Source organism: Cygnus atratus, chromosome 1 (assembly GCF_013377495.2).
Source record: "Cygnus atratus isolate AKBS03 ecotype Queensland, Australia chromosome 1, CAtr_DNAZoo_HiC_assembly, whole genome shotgun sequence".
Taxonomy (NCBI): domain Eukaryota; kingdom Metazoa; phylum Chordata; class Aves; order Anseriformes; family Anatidae; genus Cygnus; species Cygnus atratus.
Genome location: NC_066362.1, coordinates 116468890 through 116488790, shown reverse-complemented (window position 1 = coordinate 116488790; position 19901 = coordinate 116468890). Strand labels below are relative to the sequence as shown.

General features: G+C 42.5%; 1 protein-coding gene across 4 annotated transcripts in view; it reads left to right on the top strand.

The window, feature by feature from the left end:
• Positions 1-19901, top strand: part of LOC118247534 (programmed cell death 1 ligand 1-like) — a 34843-nt gene that overhangs the window by 1276 nt on the left and 13666 nt on the right. The window contains exons 2-3 of one of the 4 annotated variants that reach the window (XM_050708828.1): positions 1124-1232; positions 9250-9359. The exons of 1 other annotated variant lie outside the window; for it this stretch is intronic. The gene's annotated coding sequence lies outside the window, so the exon portion shown is untranslated. Of the gene's footprint in view, positions 1-1123; positions 1233-9249; positions 9360-18896; positions 19029-19901 lie in introns of those variants that run through there. 2 more of the 4 variants (XM_035545578.2, XM_035545579.2) reach the window with 2 other exon arrangements.

Sequence of the window (19901 nt, the reverse complement as noted above, 5' to 3'; positions counted from 1 at the left end):
ATTTCTCGTTTGTGTGAACATGGAATTCAGGCCCCTTAAGAGCCAGCTCATGCCAGATAATTTTCTTTTTGTGAAGACTAAATTGACTGAAGTATTTCACCAGTTGCCTGAAACTGAATCCTGAGGGCACAGTGAAACCACACAATGACAGATTTTAATCTTCACCAAATCAAAAAGCTTGCTATTGTTTTGAGTTTAACTTGATAATAAAACTATAAGTTATGTAAAGGCAAAGATCAGCACAGATTTTTCCTCTGCAGAAATTAACGAACTATTTGTAGAAGGTGAGAAGAGGTGGTAGGAGTGTTTCATCTTCAAGCTCCATTCCTTTAATGCAAACAAGACCACTGGAATATTCACCTGCATAACACAGGGAAGGGGAAAGCCTCCAATATGCTGTCTCCAGTTATGAAAGCCCTAAATTAAGATTGCATGGATGTATAATACTGATTTGATGGAACAGTCACCTTCTTCTTGATGTTTCATCTGCCAGAGAAGCTACTCCAGAGAGGATGGGGGGAAGGGGAGGAGAATAACATTTTACTCCTACAGTAAGAAAAAGGAAACAGCCAGAAACAATTGGGGGGAAAATAATAAAAATATAATTTAAAAAAAAGCAACTACTACAACCACCACTAACCATACACACCAGCACAGCGAACTCTTTAGGATGATTGTTGGCTTTTTCCCATTTTTTCCCATTTTATCATTGTAGAAGGTTTCTACAGCATACAGCTTTTCTATTGCCCCAAATTCAACTCAATTAGAATAACACGGTTTTATTTTCTCTCCCACTAATTCCCCTTCCCTGCAAGTTTCCTCTTTTGACTCCTGCCTTCTCTCTCTTCCTCGACTCTTGATTTCCAAACCCTTACTTGCTTGAGATGAGCAGGAAGCAGCGGAAAATCATTGCTTTCTCTGGTTCACCACGATTGCAACAGTATCTGCTGTTTCTGAACCACCAATATCCAAGCTCAGAAGCTTCAGTGAAGCTGTTGGGGAAAGTATTAGCGATTTTCAGGAAGAATCCCATGCCAGTTGGTATTTAAGAATCCTTTGAAAAGGTCAAGATTGTTTCTGCCTCTCACCCACAATCTCATTCCTCTTCTGAAATGTGTTACAGCCTCCCCTCCTGCTCAGCAAGAGGAGCCCATAGAGCCAGCCCTCCCCTGCAGGGGCCAGACACTCCTACACGTACGCAGAAGGTGGCAGATAGATCTTCACTTTAACAGGTGAGAGAAATAAGGGGAGGAGAGGAAAAAATACAGAGTATCCTCTAAACAGTGAGGTACTTTTCTTACTCAGTCCACTAAATATATTCACTCATGTAATGAATACCTCCTTAGTGAAATATCTCATTGAGCATCAACAGTTTTCTGAAGCATGTACCTTGGGGCAGAGTGGCTCAAAAACTGCGCAGAGGAAAACGACCTGGGGGTGTTGGTCAATGCTTGCCTGAACATGAGCCGGCAGAGTGCCCAGGTGGCCAGGAAGGCCAACAGCATCCTCACTTGTATCAGGAATAATGTAGCCAGCAGAACCAGGGCCAGGGTGGTGATCATGCCCCTGTACTCTGCTCTGGTGAGGCCGTATCTTGAGTACCATGTTCAGTTTTGGGCCCCTCAGTACAAGAAGGACATGGAGGCCCCAGAGCATGTCCAGAGAAGGGCTACAAAGCTGATGAAGGGCCTGGAACACAAGTCCTGTGAGGAGCAGCTGAGGGAAGTTGGGTTATTTAGTCTGGAGAAGTGGAGTCTCAGGGGAGACCTTATTGCTCTCTACAACTACCTGAAATGAAGTTGTGGGGTGCTGGGGGTCGGCCTCTTCTCACAGATAGCTAGTGACAGGACTAGAGCGAATAGCCTCAAGTTGCACCAGGGGAGGTTCAGGTTGGAAATTAGGAGATATTTCTTCTCAGAAAGAGGGGTCAGGCATTGGAACAGGTTGCTGTGGTGGTTTTACTCAGGTGGGCAGCCGAGTTCCTGGTGGAACTGGTTCCTGGTCCAGGTGGGCAGCTGCTCTCTCACTCCCCCCTCCTCAAAGAGGAAGGGGGAGAAAATATGACACAAAGATCTCGAGGTTTGAGATCAGAATGATTTAATTAAAGGGAAAGGGGAAAAAAAAAATGAGGCGGCGCAGAAGCACAGAGAGAAAGGGAAAAAAAGTTATTTTCTACTTCCCATCAACAAGCGATGTTCGGCCACGTCCTGGGAAGGAGGGCCTCAAAACACGTAACGGTTGTTTGGGAGGACAGCCCCCTCCCCCATGACAGCCCCCCTTTTTATTGCGGGGTGTGACACCACATGGTATGGAATATCCCTTTGGTTGGTTTAGGTCAGCTGCCCTGGTGATGTCCCCTCTCCATCACTTGCCCACCCCCAGCCTGCTGGCTCTTGGGGGCTTGGAGGAAGTCCTGATGCTTGCTGCATAATACTGGCACATAGACACAACACTGGAGTGCTACCAGCGCTGTTCTAGCTATGAGTGCAGAGTGCAGAACTGTGTGGGCTGCTGCAGGAAAAGGTGACTCCATCCCAGACAGACCCAGCACAGTTGACCAGGGAGGTGGTGGCGTCACCGTCCCTGGGGGTGTTCAACGAAAGGTTGGACGTGGTGCTTAGGGACATGGTTTAGTGGGTGACATTGGCAGTAGGATGATGGTTGGACCAGATGATCTTGGAGATCTTTCCCAACCTTAATGATTCTGTGATTTTATATATATATATATATATATATACACACACATACACACACGCTGCAGAGGTATATGCAATCAGATTTTTTCAGAGCAATATGAGCCTCAGAGACTTTGATGATTTTAGCTCATGTCTACCCGTATCTCTCTACGTATAGAAAAGTAGCTCTGCACTTTCATCTTAACAATAACTTCAGCATCATTGAAGTAAGTCCTATTTTATGGCTGAAGCTAATTCCAGATTTGGTTGTTTTCTCATCTGTCTTTCGCTCGATTTTCTCTGCATCTACCTCTTTCTAAACTCTTGATTCCAACCACCAGACTTTTCTACCAGTCAGTTCCTATGCTAGTTACTAATCAAATAAATTCCTGGTAGTAGGACATGGTCTTCAAGCAAGTGCCCTAGTAAGACTGAAGGAAGGAAGTATGTATCCCTGAGTCGTTATCTGTTTCAGGATGCCTAATGAGTGAGGAAGAAAGGAAGGCAGAAAAAAAGATAAATCACAATTTGAAACAGATCTAATATGAACACGTATAAGCCTTAAACTGCAAAAGTGTCAGTGTGCCTATCAATCCCCAGGAGCACAGATTGCTCAGAACAAACCTGCCTTCCTCCAGCACAAGCAATTTAAGAACAATACGTACATACATAGCTAGCTCAAGGACTTCAGGCTAGACAAGCTCCAGGCATGGAAGACTTTATTTGGCTTCACGCACGTTAAGTTATGCAACTTCTTACAAGGGATGTGACCACACTCTAATTTCAGTTAGGATTTCCTAACAACCCAGAACTAACCCTCTTAAAGCCATAGGGTTTTTTTTATTCCCCTGTCTGTGGGTTACCACTCTTTGTTTTTGCTTTTGAAGCAACCACAGCAAAACATTCCCATGTGTACACCAGAAAAGCTCAACCCACCACAGCTTTTCTAATTACAGCTTAGTGACAGCTTTAGCAGCAGGTGCTGCTTCAGTTCAGTCACTGTCACAATGTCCATCTCCTAGCAGATGTTAGGGGGATGTCACCTATGCAGATCTAGAGGCCTTAATAGCTAACATCAAAACTTGTTAATATAGATCTATATAGCAACTTGGCTTCACGTCATTTGCAAGGATGCATTTCAAGCATTTGCATTTCAGTCACTGCAGTTTAACATGTTTCCACTCCAGACCCCCTTCTGTTTTATAAATGAAGAGTGAGGTGACTGCTGTAATTCACTTTTGCCTGGCGTAGCTGAAAGTGTCAGCTTTTATGAAGGGAGGGAAGGATGAAGAACACTAGCAAGTTACTTCATCTGGAGGATACTATATTTTTAAAAATTTTAAATTATTTCTACAGCTTCAGTTTGCATGAAGATTTTTTCCTCCCATGCCTCCTCGTACATATATTAAGTTTCACTTTTCTGTGTTATTTTATTTCACTTCCCATTTCCCCGCAAAACTGTTAAAGAACTAGGCATAATGAGATTAAGGAGACAGCTATTTGCTTGATTCCCCCACCCCAGTTTATGAATAGAGTTTGTTAGTTTCAAAGTCCAAATCTATTACTCAACTGTGTTTGAAGGAGGAGTATAATCTCTTCACCTCTGGCTTCCCAGATGTCATTTCCTAACATCTGAGTTTCCTGTGTTATGCATTGCCATGTGCTTAAGTTTTGAACCAACAGTTTTTTGTAGCAGCAAACTTGCTTTCAGCTCCTTTCTCAGCAGCCTTGCCAGAACAGTGTAAGTTGTAACCATGGTTAGAGAGTTATTAGAACTAGAGCCAAGCTGATTCTTGCCACCATATCTGAGAAGAGAGAATTATATTATTTTGACCTCGGGAAATGGAAGAGCATCCAGAACTCCCCAGATCTCCCTTGCTGAGGCAGCCCAGCTTGAACTAAGTTTGTTCTCTTTAAAGACTAGATATTCAGGGTCTGTAGGGAATCAGTGCATGCAAATTTACTATTGTCTTGATCAGCAGAACCAGCATGTTTTAACTACTCAGCTTTGCCAGAGTTGGCACTGTCATTTCCTTCCCTGTTACAGCAGACAGACAATGCAAACATTGAGCTGCACCCAGAACACACGTATCTTGCAATTACTGTGAACTCTGTGTTCCCAAAATGTGACGCTTTCCTATAACATCAATGCACTTCATTATCTGGGGAAGGGCATCTCTCTTAACCAGCCACGATGAAGGAATTTGCCTAATCTTCACATTTTCTCTCCCCACATCTCCTGCTAGTAGCATGCATTTAGGACTTTGAGGGGGCAGGCAGGGCAAAGATGCCCAGAAGCATTTGTGAAATCCCAGAGGTGAGAGGAGATGGTGACAGGGAGTGTCGCTGCTCTTCCAGCTCTACCACATACCCAGCAAGGGCAAACCTCTGGCTATTTCACTCCCATGCACTCCCCTCAGTCACACATATTAATGTTTCCGTCTACCTGGGCTGGAAGCTAAGTTTTCCTTGCAGCTGGCACAATTACAGCTAGTTAGCAGTGTGCAGCCAGCTGCCTGGGGCAGCTCAGTGTTTGGCACAGGCTGAACACACACACACACACACTAACAAGGTGCTGCCACACACTGATCTGTTAGCAAAATGCACAGCAATGACATAAACACTGGCTCAGACATCTGCACATCCCACAGCAAGTACATTGAAGTTGTATTTCCAAGAGATTTTCAAAGACAGTGTCACAAAGACATGACCCAGCAGGAATTAGAAGCCTCTGTGTGCTGGGATCTATAGAGTAGAAGCTGCTAGAGCTTCTACTGGCTCCTATAGCAAAAATTATATTCTTTTACAGAGTGTTTTTTTTTCTTCCCTTGAGATGAGAAAAGACCCTTTCCTGACAAGAAAGACTGCAACAATATGCAATTGAGAGGACAGGAATGAAAGCTCCCTGGGGGTACCCATGTTGTTGTGCATCTCTTATTTTCCCAAATCCTCCACTGGGAGAGGCAAAACCAATAATTTTAAAGCTAGAAAGTTTCCCTGAAAAAGTCTCCTCTGCAAAACAGTCTGGGAAATAGCTGGGCCAAGCTAGAGAGTGAGAGGTCAATGTTTCATCAGTGATTAAAATTCATGTAGGTCCCCTTACTACAGGACTAGTTGCCTTCTCCCACATTTCTTCCCTCCTCACTAAGAATGGAAGCAGAAAAGAGTAAATTCATTTGCACCAGAACCATCCACCCAGTAAGTATACTCTGGGGAGATCTAACTCTATAAAAACTCTTGGGCCTGCAGTTAGGAGCTACTAAGTCCAAGGAGTACAGCAGTGTCTTACTGAGTACAGAGACATTTCATGGCACTAGGATCTGGCTGAACCACACCCTGGATGAAGCCCTAATATTCTGAAATCAAGAGCAAAACCACCTAATTAAAATGCTAAGAGGGTTGTATGGCCCATCAGTCTGAGGGAACCGATTTCCTCATGGGAAACACTTTTGTCCTCAAAGACTATCCTCCACTCAGCCTCTACACAATTCATTTCACCCTTTGATGACCTCAGTACAGCTGCAAGTTTCATGACAGTCATGGTATGAAACCACCGTGTGAATTTACAGGTATCTTCTGAACACTGGTTTCATGGATGAAGTTGAACATCTTGATTCAGATGCAAACGTGACACGCAACTTGGCTGGCTCAAAATGGCTGGCAGTGCGTACCTCACACGAGCTACAGATCCCTTCCACACTTCAGAAGGAAGAGAAGGATTTAAGTTAGGATAGGCTCTTATAATTTTGTTTCCCTTCTCCTTATTTCTCTTTTGCGTTGGAAGAGGCATAAACCAGAAATTCTGTCTGTCAAGGGTCATCTCCAGTGGATGTTATAGTGCTACTTCAGCTCCAACCCTCCATGAAGTTTGAGGTACAGGAGATTTTAGGAGGTACTGCAAGCCATGGCTGAAACCACCATCAGCTCACTACCAGCAAAGTGCAGTTCAGAGGCACCTTGTGACTTACCCCATTTAGGCCAGGACAAGTATTTCATCCCAGGTGGCTAGTGAGGAAAGCTATAAGTCTGCAAGGTTGTACTCGTACATTTTGCCTGCCCTGAACTACTGCTAGAAACAGCATTTCCTCAGTTCCTATAAGCTCTGGCTTCCACTTTAGAGCTGCTCTAAGGAGTCCACACTCCTCCTCCAGCTGCCACCTCAACTTCATCTACCAAATGGCTGTTTACAGCTTGAATGAAGGGTTACAGAGGACCAACATATAGAATTCTTAGTTCAGTCCTCTAAATAAACAGTCCCAGATATGTCAAGGTCAGCTCTGAGGTCCTCAAAATCTGGGGTATTGTAAGATACATAAATAATAAGGCTCTTCAAATCCCATCTGGTGGGACAGGGATGCAAGGGCTTTGAACTGCAGGCATGAGATCAGCACATTAACATCCAAAGATACTCATGAGCGCTGAGAGGAAGTGCTTCAAAACTAGGCCATCTGAAGTTTACATACTTTGACTGCTTTCTATGAAAGATTTTTCCTGTTTAATCTCATAACCTTGCACTTTAACAGTTACCAGTTAAAGCAGAGGGCACAGTACTGATCAGACCTAACAACTGCTACTTTGCTCTTAACAAACACATCAACAAGGGGGATGAAGTGCTTGTTCCGAGACATTGTCACATATCAGACATTTGTGTATACAAAAAGGGCAGCCATAACATTTACTGCTATTTTAAAGTGCTTTAAAGATCCAAACAAAGTATTTCATTTGCTAGCAACATAACCAGCCCTTGAGATGGATAGCAGTTGCCATTGAGTACATGCCATATCTAATCAATCACAACTTTGTACTTTCATATTGAAGACACCACATCCCTGTTCCTGTGAGAGTTAGGTATGTAGTAGGACTCACTGTGCAACCTATTAAACATTTCTCCCCACTTTTCCAGCTGAAATTAAAGGGCACAGCTTGGGTAAGCATTAGGCAAACTCCACATTCTTGTCATCAGAGACTAATCAACTCAAGTTCTTTCTGAATGGATTAGCTCTTTTTACTAGGAAGCAGATACAAATGGAATTTCTTTTCAAATCATTTTCTGTGAACTTCTGACTCCAAGTTCAGTTGTTTCTAGGAGGCCTCATGTCATGTCTTACATTACCAGGAATACCCAGAACTCCGGTTTTCTCCGGTTTTGGCCACCTTCACATGATGGGTTTTCATGAAGCAGCAATGGCAAGAGAGATCATTTACTCCAGAAGCCCAGCTGTGGCAAACAAGTGTTTCAGGAAGCACCTCTTTTCCCAGCAGAAGTAGGAAGACTCATTTAGTTGCTACATCTGTCACTATTAAACCAAGTAGTATTTTAAAATAACAAAATTACTCTTGGCTACAGCTTTGTTAGACATCTCCCCAGAAGGGTCTACGGTCCTAAAATCTGATGACAAAACAGAAAAGCAATTGTTTACTCTAGCAGTAACAGCTGTACATTGAATAGCACTATATTTTAGGAGGATTTGACTGTAACCCCAAAACACTCATAAGTACTTTGAGATGTACAGGACTGGACAAGTCTTCAATCCTATCAAAGTATTCACAGCTTACTACAAGGTACCAGAGACCCTACCTAGCTACGGTCCTGCCTCTAGATTCTGGTTTTGGCATGCGGATAAACACTATTTTTAATTATTTGGCCTATGATTTTAAATAAATCTTTTGCAAGGACCAAATAAAGGAAACTAGTTCTTTTCACAAGAGTAGCAGGAACTTTTAGTTACAGAAACCTGAAGACGACCAAGACAATCTCTCAAAAGAGCAAGCGTCATCCTTTTGACTGGTATTTTACTTGTTTTGCTCTCACTTACAGAAAGCAGGGCTGTTCATTGATGGTTGCTGTCCTCAGCATGTATATTGTAAATATAAACAAAATTTTAGATTTCAGTCATCTGATTTGGGTACTACATTCACCTGATGAGGGCACTGAGGCAGAGACTGTCAGAAGATCCTGAGCATGCACAACTTTTAAGAAATACCACAACAGGGGTGCCCACTGTGTTTTTTTTTTTTTTTAAAGTTATGACTCTAGGATACATGTGCAGAGAAACACTTGAGAATGCTGGCCCTCGAACTACAAAATCATAGCTATCTGCTCAGTTTTGGGTTACCTCCCAAATTATAGTTATATTGTAGTATTTATTACAAGCTAATACAATTATAATGGCTGACATTATAGAATAAGATACCTGAGGAGACAGAGTTGTGAGATATTATCAGATATTTCCACTCACACACACCCGTTGAATTTCGAAATTGCTAGAACACCACAGCACATCTTTGTGCCCTTTATATTCCAAGGCACATCATGTGTCCAGCTAGCAGTTTACTGGTGGGCAATACATATACTTAATAACGTTTCCAGAATCAGTGGCACAGACCTTCTAACCACTGTAACACTCCAACCCACACATTCCTGGATTTCCAAAGCATAGTTATTATCTGTGTGATGCAAAGCCTCATTGCTTGTGCACAGCTCCAGGCTAGAGCTTGAAGGGTGCCAAAACAGATGTGCCACTGGCACCTGATACTGTACAGAAGAGCTTGTATCTTTGTTATGCTTCTGTAGGCACCAAACCTGCTCCTCTGGTTACCCAGAGCTTCTACATCACCATCCAGGGGAACTACGGCCTGCTCAGCCCTTGCAGAACCACCTACTGGGCCTGGATCATCCTAGAGGTGAGGGAGAAACCTGCTGTGAAATGCCACCAGAAAGTATTTCACAGGGTGGTAGCCAGTGGAAGGGAAAGAGTAGGCATTCAAAGGAGATGTGTCTGCGGTGGGAAGGGGGGAGATGCCACACAAGGGGTGCTTCAGCTAGAGCACTGTCAAGACTTCTCACCAACATTAGTGAAGCTAAATGCTGCTGCTTCAGATACAGCTGTTTGCAGAACTGGGGGCTCAGTAAGAGCCGTATCACAAAAAGTATATTCCTACAAGATTAGAGATTATTTTGCTTTAGATCAATTAGTTGATTGCAAAGATGTTTGTCTGTATCTATAATTCTTGTCTGCTGAGGTTGATAATAATCTAATCACAGAATTTAGACCTCACTTTTCATCACTGAAGAGGTAGAGATCAGAGTGTAGGTCAGTGCTAATACATGAAATTGCAAGCCTTGTTTGGGATGTTCTGTTTATACCCTCCGTTTCCAGTCTGGGGCTGGTTGGAAATATACTGTAAATTTAAGTTTACCTAAACTTTCACAGGGGGTTTCCCATAATGAAAGTGCAGAACCACAGAGAGGTCAGGCTGGTCTTTCACATTATGAAAGTTTGTGGGTTTGCACAAACTGCCTCTTTCTTTACAAGTTACTACTTAACCTCACATTTAAAACTGCAAAAACACATTACAGTTCTGTTCAGTATCTCTGACACTGAAAAGAGTTAAGTTTGGTGAATGAAAGAGAGACCTTACAGCAGCTACCTGTGCATTGCTCTACCAGCATAGGTCAAGCCTGGCTACCTAGCCAGTGAGCCGCCTTTATAGCACAGTTGTACGAAGTTAATCCTGTTACTCATTGCTAAGGCACTCTGTTTGGGTCCAGGGCCACATCTAAAGTGCCCTTCACCACAACACTCGAGATAACCCAGTTGTGTTGTAATAGCATCTGATGGCAGTAGACAAGACATCTGGATAGTGTTCATATACTTGACACCATCTGGTTGCTTTCAGCTATGGCCTACTTTCAGATGACAAGTGTTATGCTCTGTAGTATTAAACACAGTAACTGATAAAAGGGTTATATCACCACAACTGAAGCAAGCTCCTTTTGAGAAAATGAAACAATTTGCTAAAAGAGCTCCATTATCACTAAGCTATGTCATCATAGAAGAGTAAACTGAAGACCGCTTTAAAAATATCTCTACCCTTAAGAGCAACTTTCAGGACTTATATCCCCAACATAACTTGGAGATATAAGTCCTGTAATTAATTTGCATGTTGGGTTCTTATCTTCTAATTAATAAGTTCAAAGACTGGCTTATTTTTACTCTCTTCTGCTCTCACAATCCAGAAAGATCAATACCAGCTAATGGTTTGAAGATGCAATGAACAGTTCACAACCTAGTTTCTCAACCTTGGTATTTTTTTCCTTATGTGATCAAGCAAAGCACCCTTCTAATTCTTCATCCTCCTCCCCAGCACCCTTTGTAGCCCATATACAAGTCCAAGGCTAAACCATACCACCATCTCTGGCAGTTCAATCAGTGCTACCGGGGAAGAAAAGAAACCATGAAGTCAAGTCCAACAGTTGAGTAGTGATTTCTTCAGAGCTTGCTAGGCTTGGGACACTGGATTCTGTTGGCTTGTAACAACTCCAAACTTGTCTGAGGCGTTACTTCCCCAAAGCACAGCAAAAGTTATTGCTTCAAAACAGAAATTGGATCTGACAGAGTTTGAGCCCAAAAACCTTAAGCTTGCTATCTCACTGCCTTAACTGTAATAGGGCTGTTTGTTAGGGTCACTGTTTAGGAGTACATGAATACAACCTCTTATCAGTTAGTACATAAGCCAACAGCCAGATGTTCCATGGAGCAGAAAATTAAAGTGGGGGGAGGGCCAAGGAAGCAGGGAGGTCAGTTGTGCCCTCTGAATATCAGGGCTTGCAACGTTGCCACTGCTGATTTGCAATGGGAAAATGAAGTCACAGAAAAGTGTTGCAGTAGGAAATGTGATGGCACAAGAAACTGTGACTTCCATCTTACCCTGTCCCTCTGCTTTCCCCAGAGGAAGACACCCTTCCACTGCAAAGCAGTCTTTTTTTTTCCCCTCTGGTTTTGCATTATTGTTTTATTTGAAAAAAACACAACATATATTCAAGAACAGAGTTATCTCTCAACTCTGGAAAAGCAGCACTCCAGGCAAGGTACAGCCCTCACCTAAAAATCATTCACAAAGAACTCCACTGAAGGCCTACACAGTCTCTAGCAGGAATGTCAAGACACTGAACCACCACAGAAAGAGGAAAACAGGTACACACATACACCAAGACACACACACCATTTATAAAAGTGAAACCACTTTCAGTAGGTTTCCCACATCTTCTTATAGAAGAGACCAGGCAACTTTTGAAAGTTAGTTGTACCCACACATGGCCATAGGAAGAAAAGGGTGCTGTTATTAGAGAAGGAGGAAGATGCCACTTGCTTCCTGTGCCAAGGATCTGAATAAAAATATCTACAGGAAAGAAATATAAATGGACTTTCAAAGTGCTCTGAAAGGAAGGAGCTCCTCTCTTTCCTTCCAAATCCCAACCTTGCTCCTTTGGAAAGAACCCAGCACCTTCTTGTGTGGTCATGATTAGATATTTAGGGTAGGGGGAGGAAGGAGAGTAATGCTATTACATTGATAACTGACAAAAGGACTTTGAGGACAGGAATGAGACAATATCTGACAATGTTTACAACACTTGAGATGCTGGTTTTAGATTGTAAAAGGATTTGGCTGAACTAGATCTGAACCAAACATTAACAAAGTCTGAAAGCTTTAAGAAGACTGAGAAAAATTCCAGAGTACATGGCTTGCATGAAGTGCTTAAGACCCCATCGCATCTTTTCTCTAATCATATAAATTGACTGTTAAAGATATTTCCTTCAGACAGATATATGTATATATAATATACACATCTACCTCAGTTCTCAAGCCAGTAGTCCACATTCCTCTCCTCCAACATCTGGGCAAAATAACATGGGCATCTCAACATTATTCTACATCGTATATTGTATATTCTTCCCATTAATTCAATATAGGATTGCTCTCCACTTGGAAAAATTACAGCTTAGCAAAACGAACACAAAGTGTTCACAGGCATTTTTAAGGTCTCCTGTTTGAAGCCTTATTTTTAGTTCTCTCTGATGGACAGAAGTTAATCAGACATCAACATTCTTGCATTTGTACCAGAACCATTTAACTAGAAACATTCAGCTCTGATACCAAAAAAACCTTGGTTCAAAAGGCTGTGTAGGCTTCTGCTTTGACTGAAAGTAAAATATTCATAAATATTGTCACAAAACAGGGGTTGGGTAGGTAATTCTGTTTTCTTTTTTTTTTTTTTAAAGCCTGCGATATTTGGCGACTGTCAATTTAATTTTTGTCATTGGTTCAAGAGTCCTTGAATCACTAGAACTTAATGTTTTCACTAGAATAAAGTTTACACTCCACAAGTGCTTTGTGCATTTCACTGTGTGACTATGGAGAAGGCGAAGAGAGTCTCCTAGAAAAGAGAATAGTTCTTTTTTAGTTATTTGTTTTCACTGCACTTACCTGTTATGCTTTGTGTAAGAAAAGTTGTCACTAGAACATGCAGGAATATCCGAGATACTTTCTTAGGACAAAGGTAGTACTGGGTACATGGTGTGAATCACTCTAAGGGAAATTTGTTCTGTAAACAGTTTCTACCTCCCCAGAACAATTTTCAAATAAACTGCAGCTGCAGGTCTATTGCCAACAATTAAGAAATAAAATAAAATCAACAAATAAAACCCACACACTTTCTCTGTTGCTTTAATAGAGCAATGTTCCTGATGCCAACAGCTCAGGCCGATACGAGCTCCTCTGGGTTCAGTGACTCTGACATCACTGAGTTAATTAACACGTTTGATTGATCCTGAAATTTGTTCTGTGACTATAAAAAATTTATGATGTTAAACACACTTATAAGCAACCATTCAAGTTGCATTTTGTAGTTCAGGAAAATAATCCAGGATGCGATACAGATAGTTCCCATTGCTCAGGCGACCACTTATCATTGAGTTCACCCTCTGGGTTCTCAAGCCCTCCAAGAGGTGCCCAGCACTGAGCTTTGCCAGTTCAGTTGCAAATTAACGCCATGTTCTTGGGAAGGGCCATGAAGTGTTACAATGACCTTGGTTAACCTCAGTTTCTTTTTCTCCTTTCACCCTGGCATTCTGAGCTTTCATTTTCAGACCCGCCATTTCCTATGCTTCTATGCCCAATGTGGAAATGCAACAGCTACCAATTAGTCTCATTTATCTCTGACGCTCACAGTTTTGCTGCAAAGATTTTTGAAGTTTCTCTATCTTCTGAACTTCATCTGTTCTACAACCTTCTTCCTCCTCTCACCTGTTGGAAACTGGATCTAGTGTATGGTAGGGTCACAATTCAGGAAGATGATGCACTGTCTAGTAAGAGGTCTGACAGAAAAAGTTACCCACTGTATCTGTGTGGAATTGTATATATAAATCACTAATATCATCATGTCTTGAAGAAAGGTGGTTTCTACAATACATGAATTAAAAACCACCAAGAGGAGAGAGGACTCACTCCAGGAAACCAACTGGCAGCCTTCACAAACCCTGTGCCCGTTGCTGGCAACAGTTGGCAATAAATATAAGCATCTAAAGGGCAGGATTTTCCCAGCTCTCACTGTACCGAATTGGAAAGTAGTTTAGGAGATTGGAAATTCTCTGGAGCTAAGTGTGTTGCACTTCCTCCTAGACAAGACATCGAACAAAAATTAAAGACATTCTGTTGACTAGACCATTAGCACAAATCAGTCTCTCGAGCCTGAAATAGTTTCCCTTCTGCTTCCTAGGAAAGTCCCTCAGAATTTCCCTTTCTCCCTATACCCTGTGACCAGGCTTTATCCGCTATATGAATTTGAAAGTTAAAAGCGAGGGATTTTTCCTCTTTCCTTCTTCGGACTGATGACATTTACTGAGGGGGTTTTATAATCCTGCCTTGGTGTGAAAGATAATTGCTGACTGAAGAAGGGAAAAAAACCTTGTAAATGTATAACATATTGAGCAAGACATAGCTAAGGCTATCACCACAAATACCTATGAAGTTATTACACTAAATGCTGACTGTTTAAAAAAGGCTTTTTTTTTGCACTGTATAGTACTACTTTTGCACTACTTTTTTTGCTTTACAGTATAAAAAGCTCAATATTGTTCTTACTTCGGCTTCAGGAACTTGGCTCTTGTCAAGTTACATCCTCTTTAAATTTTATGGCCCTTCAGCTGCACTGTCACAATGCCGTGCAGAGGAGACAGAGAACAAAGATAAAAGGAATTGCATTCATGAGCTGTAAGAGACTTATCAGCTGGTAAGCGACGGAAGAAATTAAGGACTGATGAGAAGTCGTAGACTAGGCAGAGTGCTGAGGTCAGACTACACACCTGGATCAGTGGACAACTTGAGGCGCAGGCAAAGCGTGATCTCGCTTAAATCACCAAGAACCCCACTGGTCCAGAGGGCTGGTGACTGGCTGGGAAGCAGCTGCTGCTCCAACAGTGCCTGTCCCTCAGTTAGGAATGGCAATGCCCTGCTTCTCCTGTCTGTTTGTGGGACGCTTGCCCTGCTCTGTCCTGCCCCTGATGTCCAGCAGCAGCACTCTCCTCTGCCCGCTTTCCCAAGAAGCTTGCACCAGCTATGTGCATGTAGTGAAGCATCCCCATCCTTCTGCAGTGGCTTACTTAGAAAGGATGAGTTCAAATAATTCTGAGTTTTTTCACTGCGGATGCAGAAAGGGAGCTCAGCCTGTTGAGTAATGGAGCTGCAAATTCTTTGCAGAAATTTAAACTTGGTGTCGATATTTCAGAGTAGGGATGTTTCTACAAGTAACAGACTAACAACAACATTAGATGACCACTCCTTCAATGAGAAAATTCTTTCACATGGAAAGCCTCTAATCCAGGGTGCTCAAAGCCCTTTAAAAACAAATCACAACTACAGTGGAAGGGAAAGACCATGAGGAAGACATCAAAGAGCAATGAGAAATACCTGTCAGGTACCCCCCCCCCCCCCCCCCCCCCCAGCGTGCAAGAACCCCATGTTTCAATCCATCTTGGGTCTTCTTCACTGTTTTATGAGGAGCTATATGGAGGGATTCATATCATTTGACACACTGCCTAAAGAAAAAAAAAAAGATCAAGTATTTGAGAGGAATGGTATTGAGATAACCTGATTTCACCCCCTTCTCTTCTACCCCAACACAGCCTATAAGTGTTTCTCCTCAGCTTACGATCAGCAAAAACTTGAAAACATGAAGAGTTACTTTCATAGAATTTGAGCTGTCAGGTCCTAAGCGGTGCTACTAATACAAAGTGGATCATCTCTTTCTTCAAAAAGAAGTCTCATTTTCACAACCAGCTTTATGTCATCCGGTCTGAAAATACTAGTATCAATCGGTGTTGTATTAATCCAATTAATATTTTTATTGACATCAGTTGCCTTATTCGTATCTTCACGACTTGTCACATAAGTGAATCTAAGCATCACTTTAGCTGTTTGGTCATTGAACAGTGATCCAGAATCAGGCAATGTCACTGATATAAGGGTCGGTTTGAGCAGATGACAAAAAAAAAATCACAGTCAAGAATGAAGAATTAAGATCCTTATTCCGTGTTAATATTATACTCCACAATACCTCTATCTTCCAAGTAAATTAAAAAAAAAAAAGTAAAATAAGACATCAGCCACAGAGTACTAGAACAAGATATTTGGACAGGAAGTGTCTTCAAAACAAGAAAAAAATACGCAACATTCAGTCAGCTGAAGGAACCTTCACCTCTTTATGCATCATCACTTCTGATGTAGCTCTTTAAAGCTAAGGTTTTCAAAAACACAAAGTAAACAAAAAACCACACACCTCAGCCTCTCTTGTGTAACTGCAATCTCTTGGAAGAACAGTTCTTTACTCTTCCTAAGAAGAATTTATTCATCAAAAGAGAAAATTATTTTGTTGGAACTGTTAAATAAAGTGCAGTGGAAACTCTCAGAAGAGCAAAAAGGAATTGAGAGAAAGAGGAACCTGGGGGGGGAGCTGTCAGAAAGACATTACAAAAAGGAACAATAACTTTTTTGGTTTCTCTTCAGAAGTTTCATAAAAGGGCATAAGACCACCACACATCACCAGTCACAGGGAATAAGTCTCACCAAGCGAGCACAAGGCCAAGCAAAGGATGGGACACACCACATGCTGCTTAGGCTGTGCTTCCTGACCTTTCACACAGACAGATTCAAACCTGCAGCATTCAGAAACCCAGCAGGGCTTACAGTGTGCAAAATGGGGACAGGCAGGGCTGGGAACACTTCTTCAGGGGCTGAAGCGCAGAAATGGCTCCCCCTAAGTCTAGAGCCTTTACCCAAAGACAAATGGAAGGTGCTGCCTTGCCGTTCAGCAGAGCACTGGTGTTCTCTTGCAAAACTCATTGCTAAATCTAGCACAAAAGTTATGTTACATAAAGGATAAAACGGGTTTTAAGAGAACAGGATGCAAGCCTACTACTGAACGTCACCGACAATTGCCTTGCAAAACTACCTACAGGACCACACAGCCAGTGACACAAAATGCCTCATAGATCCCTGTACAGACATCCTTCTGGTCCCTGGATTGACCTTCACCCCAGGGAAGCAAGCAGATGGCAGACAAAATTCCTCAGAAATGAGTGCTGGAAATATGGATTACATGGATCTTAATTCCCTGAGAATTCAGTCAGGCCAAACATAACCTGGAACTACCCAACAACCGCAAGGCTGTAGCATCATTTGATCAGGGTTGATATCTACTTACTTGCATACCAGGAGCATGCTTCCTTCCTTCTGAAACTTGAAATGAAACATGCCACATTTAGCATCAGTCCCACCAGGTCACCTGAACCCTTCCCATTTTGCAAAGCCACGAATAACTTTAGTTTGAGAGCTATTAGGAAACATTATTCTGAAATTAAAACTAAAGTCTAGAAATTGGAATACTCAGACAAAGTGTGCTAACTTGTTAGTGATCCTATTTTGGCCAGACACATACAGAGTCTTGCTATTTTCCTCCAAAATTTTGGTAAGGTGTTTGGAAGTTTCAATCCTGCATACTTAGATCAGATGTAAACTTTATCTGCTGTTTCCCCCCACATTTTATTTTATATACATGGACATATATATACACACATATATTTAAATATATACCAGAACTATTTATGCAGTCAGGAGAATAGATTGAAGCTCCCACTGTAAGACTCTGTATGGGGTACAGCTCTCTACTTGGAATGAATCACACAGTCACTCTTCTATTCTTTAACCCTGAGAAGGAATAACATTTCAGAGTACATAATACAATTGACAATCTTCCAGTCCCCAGAGCCTGACTGTTGCTCACGATAAGCATTAGGCAGTGGGAAATTCCAGCAGCACAGGAAAACGTAGGCAAACCCAAAGCCCGCTCTCCACCCACCACGTGCCACCTCTGCAAATAGGTGGTGTGAGTGGGGCACAGGCAGGGAAAAGAAAGGAAACACGGACAGAGTACATGGTGCTTTGGTGAAAAGCAGATAAGGACAAGTTCAGATAGTTTTAACAGCTATAAACCTTACTAAAGCAAACAAACTTTAAAATCAGGCCAGCCTTCAGCCTCACAAGCGCACAAAGTTTCCTACGGTGCACCTGAAGATCAAGATCTTCCTCCAGAACTTGGCTGCCACCACAGCATGTTTTGTAGCTTAAAGGTCGGGACATTCCCCCAGGTAGCAAAGGCCACTTTTTCCCCCACTGCCTTGAGCAGAGAGGGTGAATTACACAACAGTTCAGCTACATAAACACTACTTGCCATTGTTCACAAATCCCTAGAAAATTACTTCTAAATCAAGGTAATTTACTTCAACAGCTAACACCTTAAAGTAGAAAGCTGTGGTCATATTTTGATACACACTAGCATGTCCCTCACTGATATCCCTGAACTCTTTCCTTAGACTAATTATAAGACAGCTGTCTAAACGATGCCTCATTTTGTTTATAGGTTTCTTTCAGATAAGATCAGAAATAATCACGCAGTTTCAGTACAGGCTGTTGCATCACAAGAACTTTATTCAAGAAGACACATCATAATTTCTGCTCGTAAATTCGCTCATCAGCTTTCTACTAGCAAAGGTATAAGGACCGCATGGTTACACAGACAGAACATTTAAAGAAGTGACAGAAGATTGCCTGGGTGTGTATGAGGAACAGTAAAGTGACATTTCTCAGCTCAGGGTGCGCTCAGGACTTCTCAAAGACAGGGAGAAAGGTGTTCCCCCCCCAAGCATAAGTAGTAGCAGCCAGTTAGCATAAGTTTATTTGTGAAAGCCAAAGGCACATGGGATAAAAACCAGAAGAAACCATCAGTGACTAAGCTGCAGAACTTTGCCAGGTGAATAAGGAGCTGTTTCCTTCTTGGCAGTGGCTTTCATTCGTCTGCTAAATGCTTTTGACCAACCATTCCAGAACTGCTGGCGTCTCCTCCAGCTGGCGCCTGCCCCAGCCTGTACCACCATTTATTCCGTGCCCAGCAGAATTACCTGTGCTACTCAGCCAGCGCTGGAAGTTGGCGAACCAAGTGGAAAAGATGCCAAACAGGTCGGTCCCTCTAATATAACATGCAAATGTTGCATCCATGTAGCCCACAGCAGCTTTAAAAATCGGTGTCATACCCAGCAAGCACCGCACTGAGGTACCCCCTTGGTGTCAAAAGGGTTCCAGCATCTTCCTCCTCTTCCTCCCTGTCCCAGCCAGCCCTCCCTCCCAGAGCAGCTTCTCACAGTCAGTTCCCAGGTCAAACATCCTTTCTGCTCTAGATCCCAAACCAGCCACTCTCTGCAGCAAGGGCTTTCACAGCTGAAACCAGCTGTTTCTTTCTGGAAGCATAGCCTGACTGCTCAGCTACCAGAGCTGCTGCCCCATGGTACGATCACAGCTGGGTCACACTCCAGCTGTGTCACTCATTGCTGCTGGTCTCTGATGAAACAGCTGCCCACAGAACTCACAGAAAGGCTTAAGGCAGTAAAGAAAAGGAAAGCCATTTGCACACAGCACAGGCTCTTGACTCATGCACAGCTTTCCTACCCAAGGCATTTTCCCCTCCTGCTCTCCCAGCTGTCGTGACCAGCAGAGTTGTTCACAGAGGAGCATCCCTAGCACACTGCAGCAACGTTACTTCCAGGGTTAACAGAGCACTCCTGGAAAATATTATTTTCTTAACTTATTTTACATGGAGAGTTTAAATGTTACTTTTTCCCACCCGCAGCACTGACTATCCTTCCCCTCCTCCCGGTGAATAGAAACAGCTTAAATCAGTTTTCTTCGTGACAAAGCCCTGCTAGTCTGTGGGCACGTGGAACACTTTGTTTTCCTACTTGGTTAATTTCATTTTATTGCAGGCTGAGTGAACATGTTCAGTAAACGGCCTCACACCCATCTAACATTTACGTCACGACAAAGATGTTGCCAAGA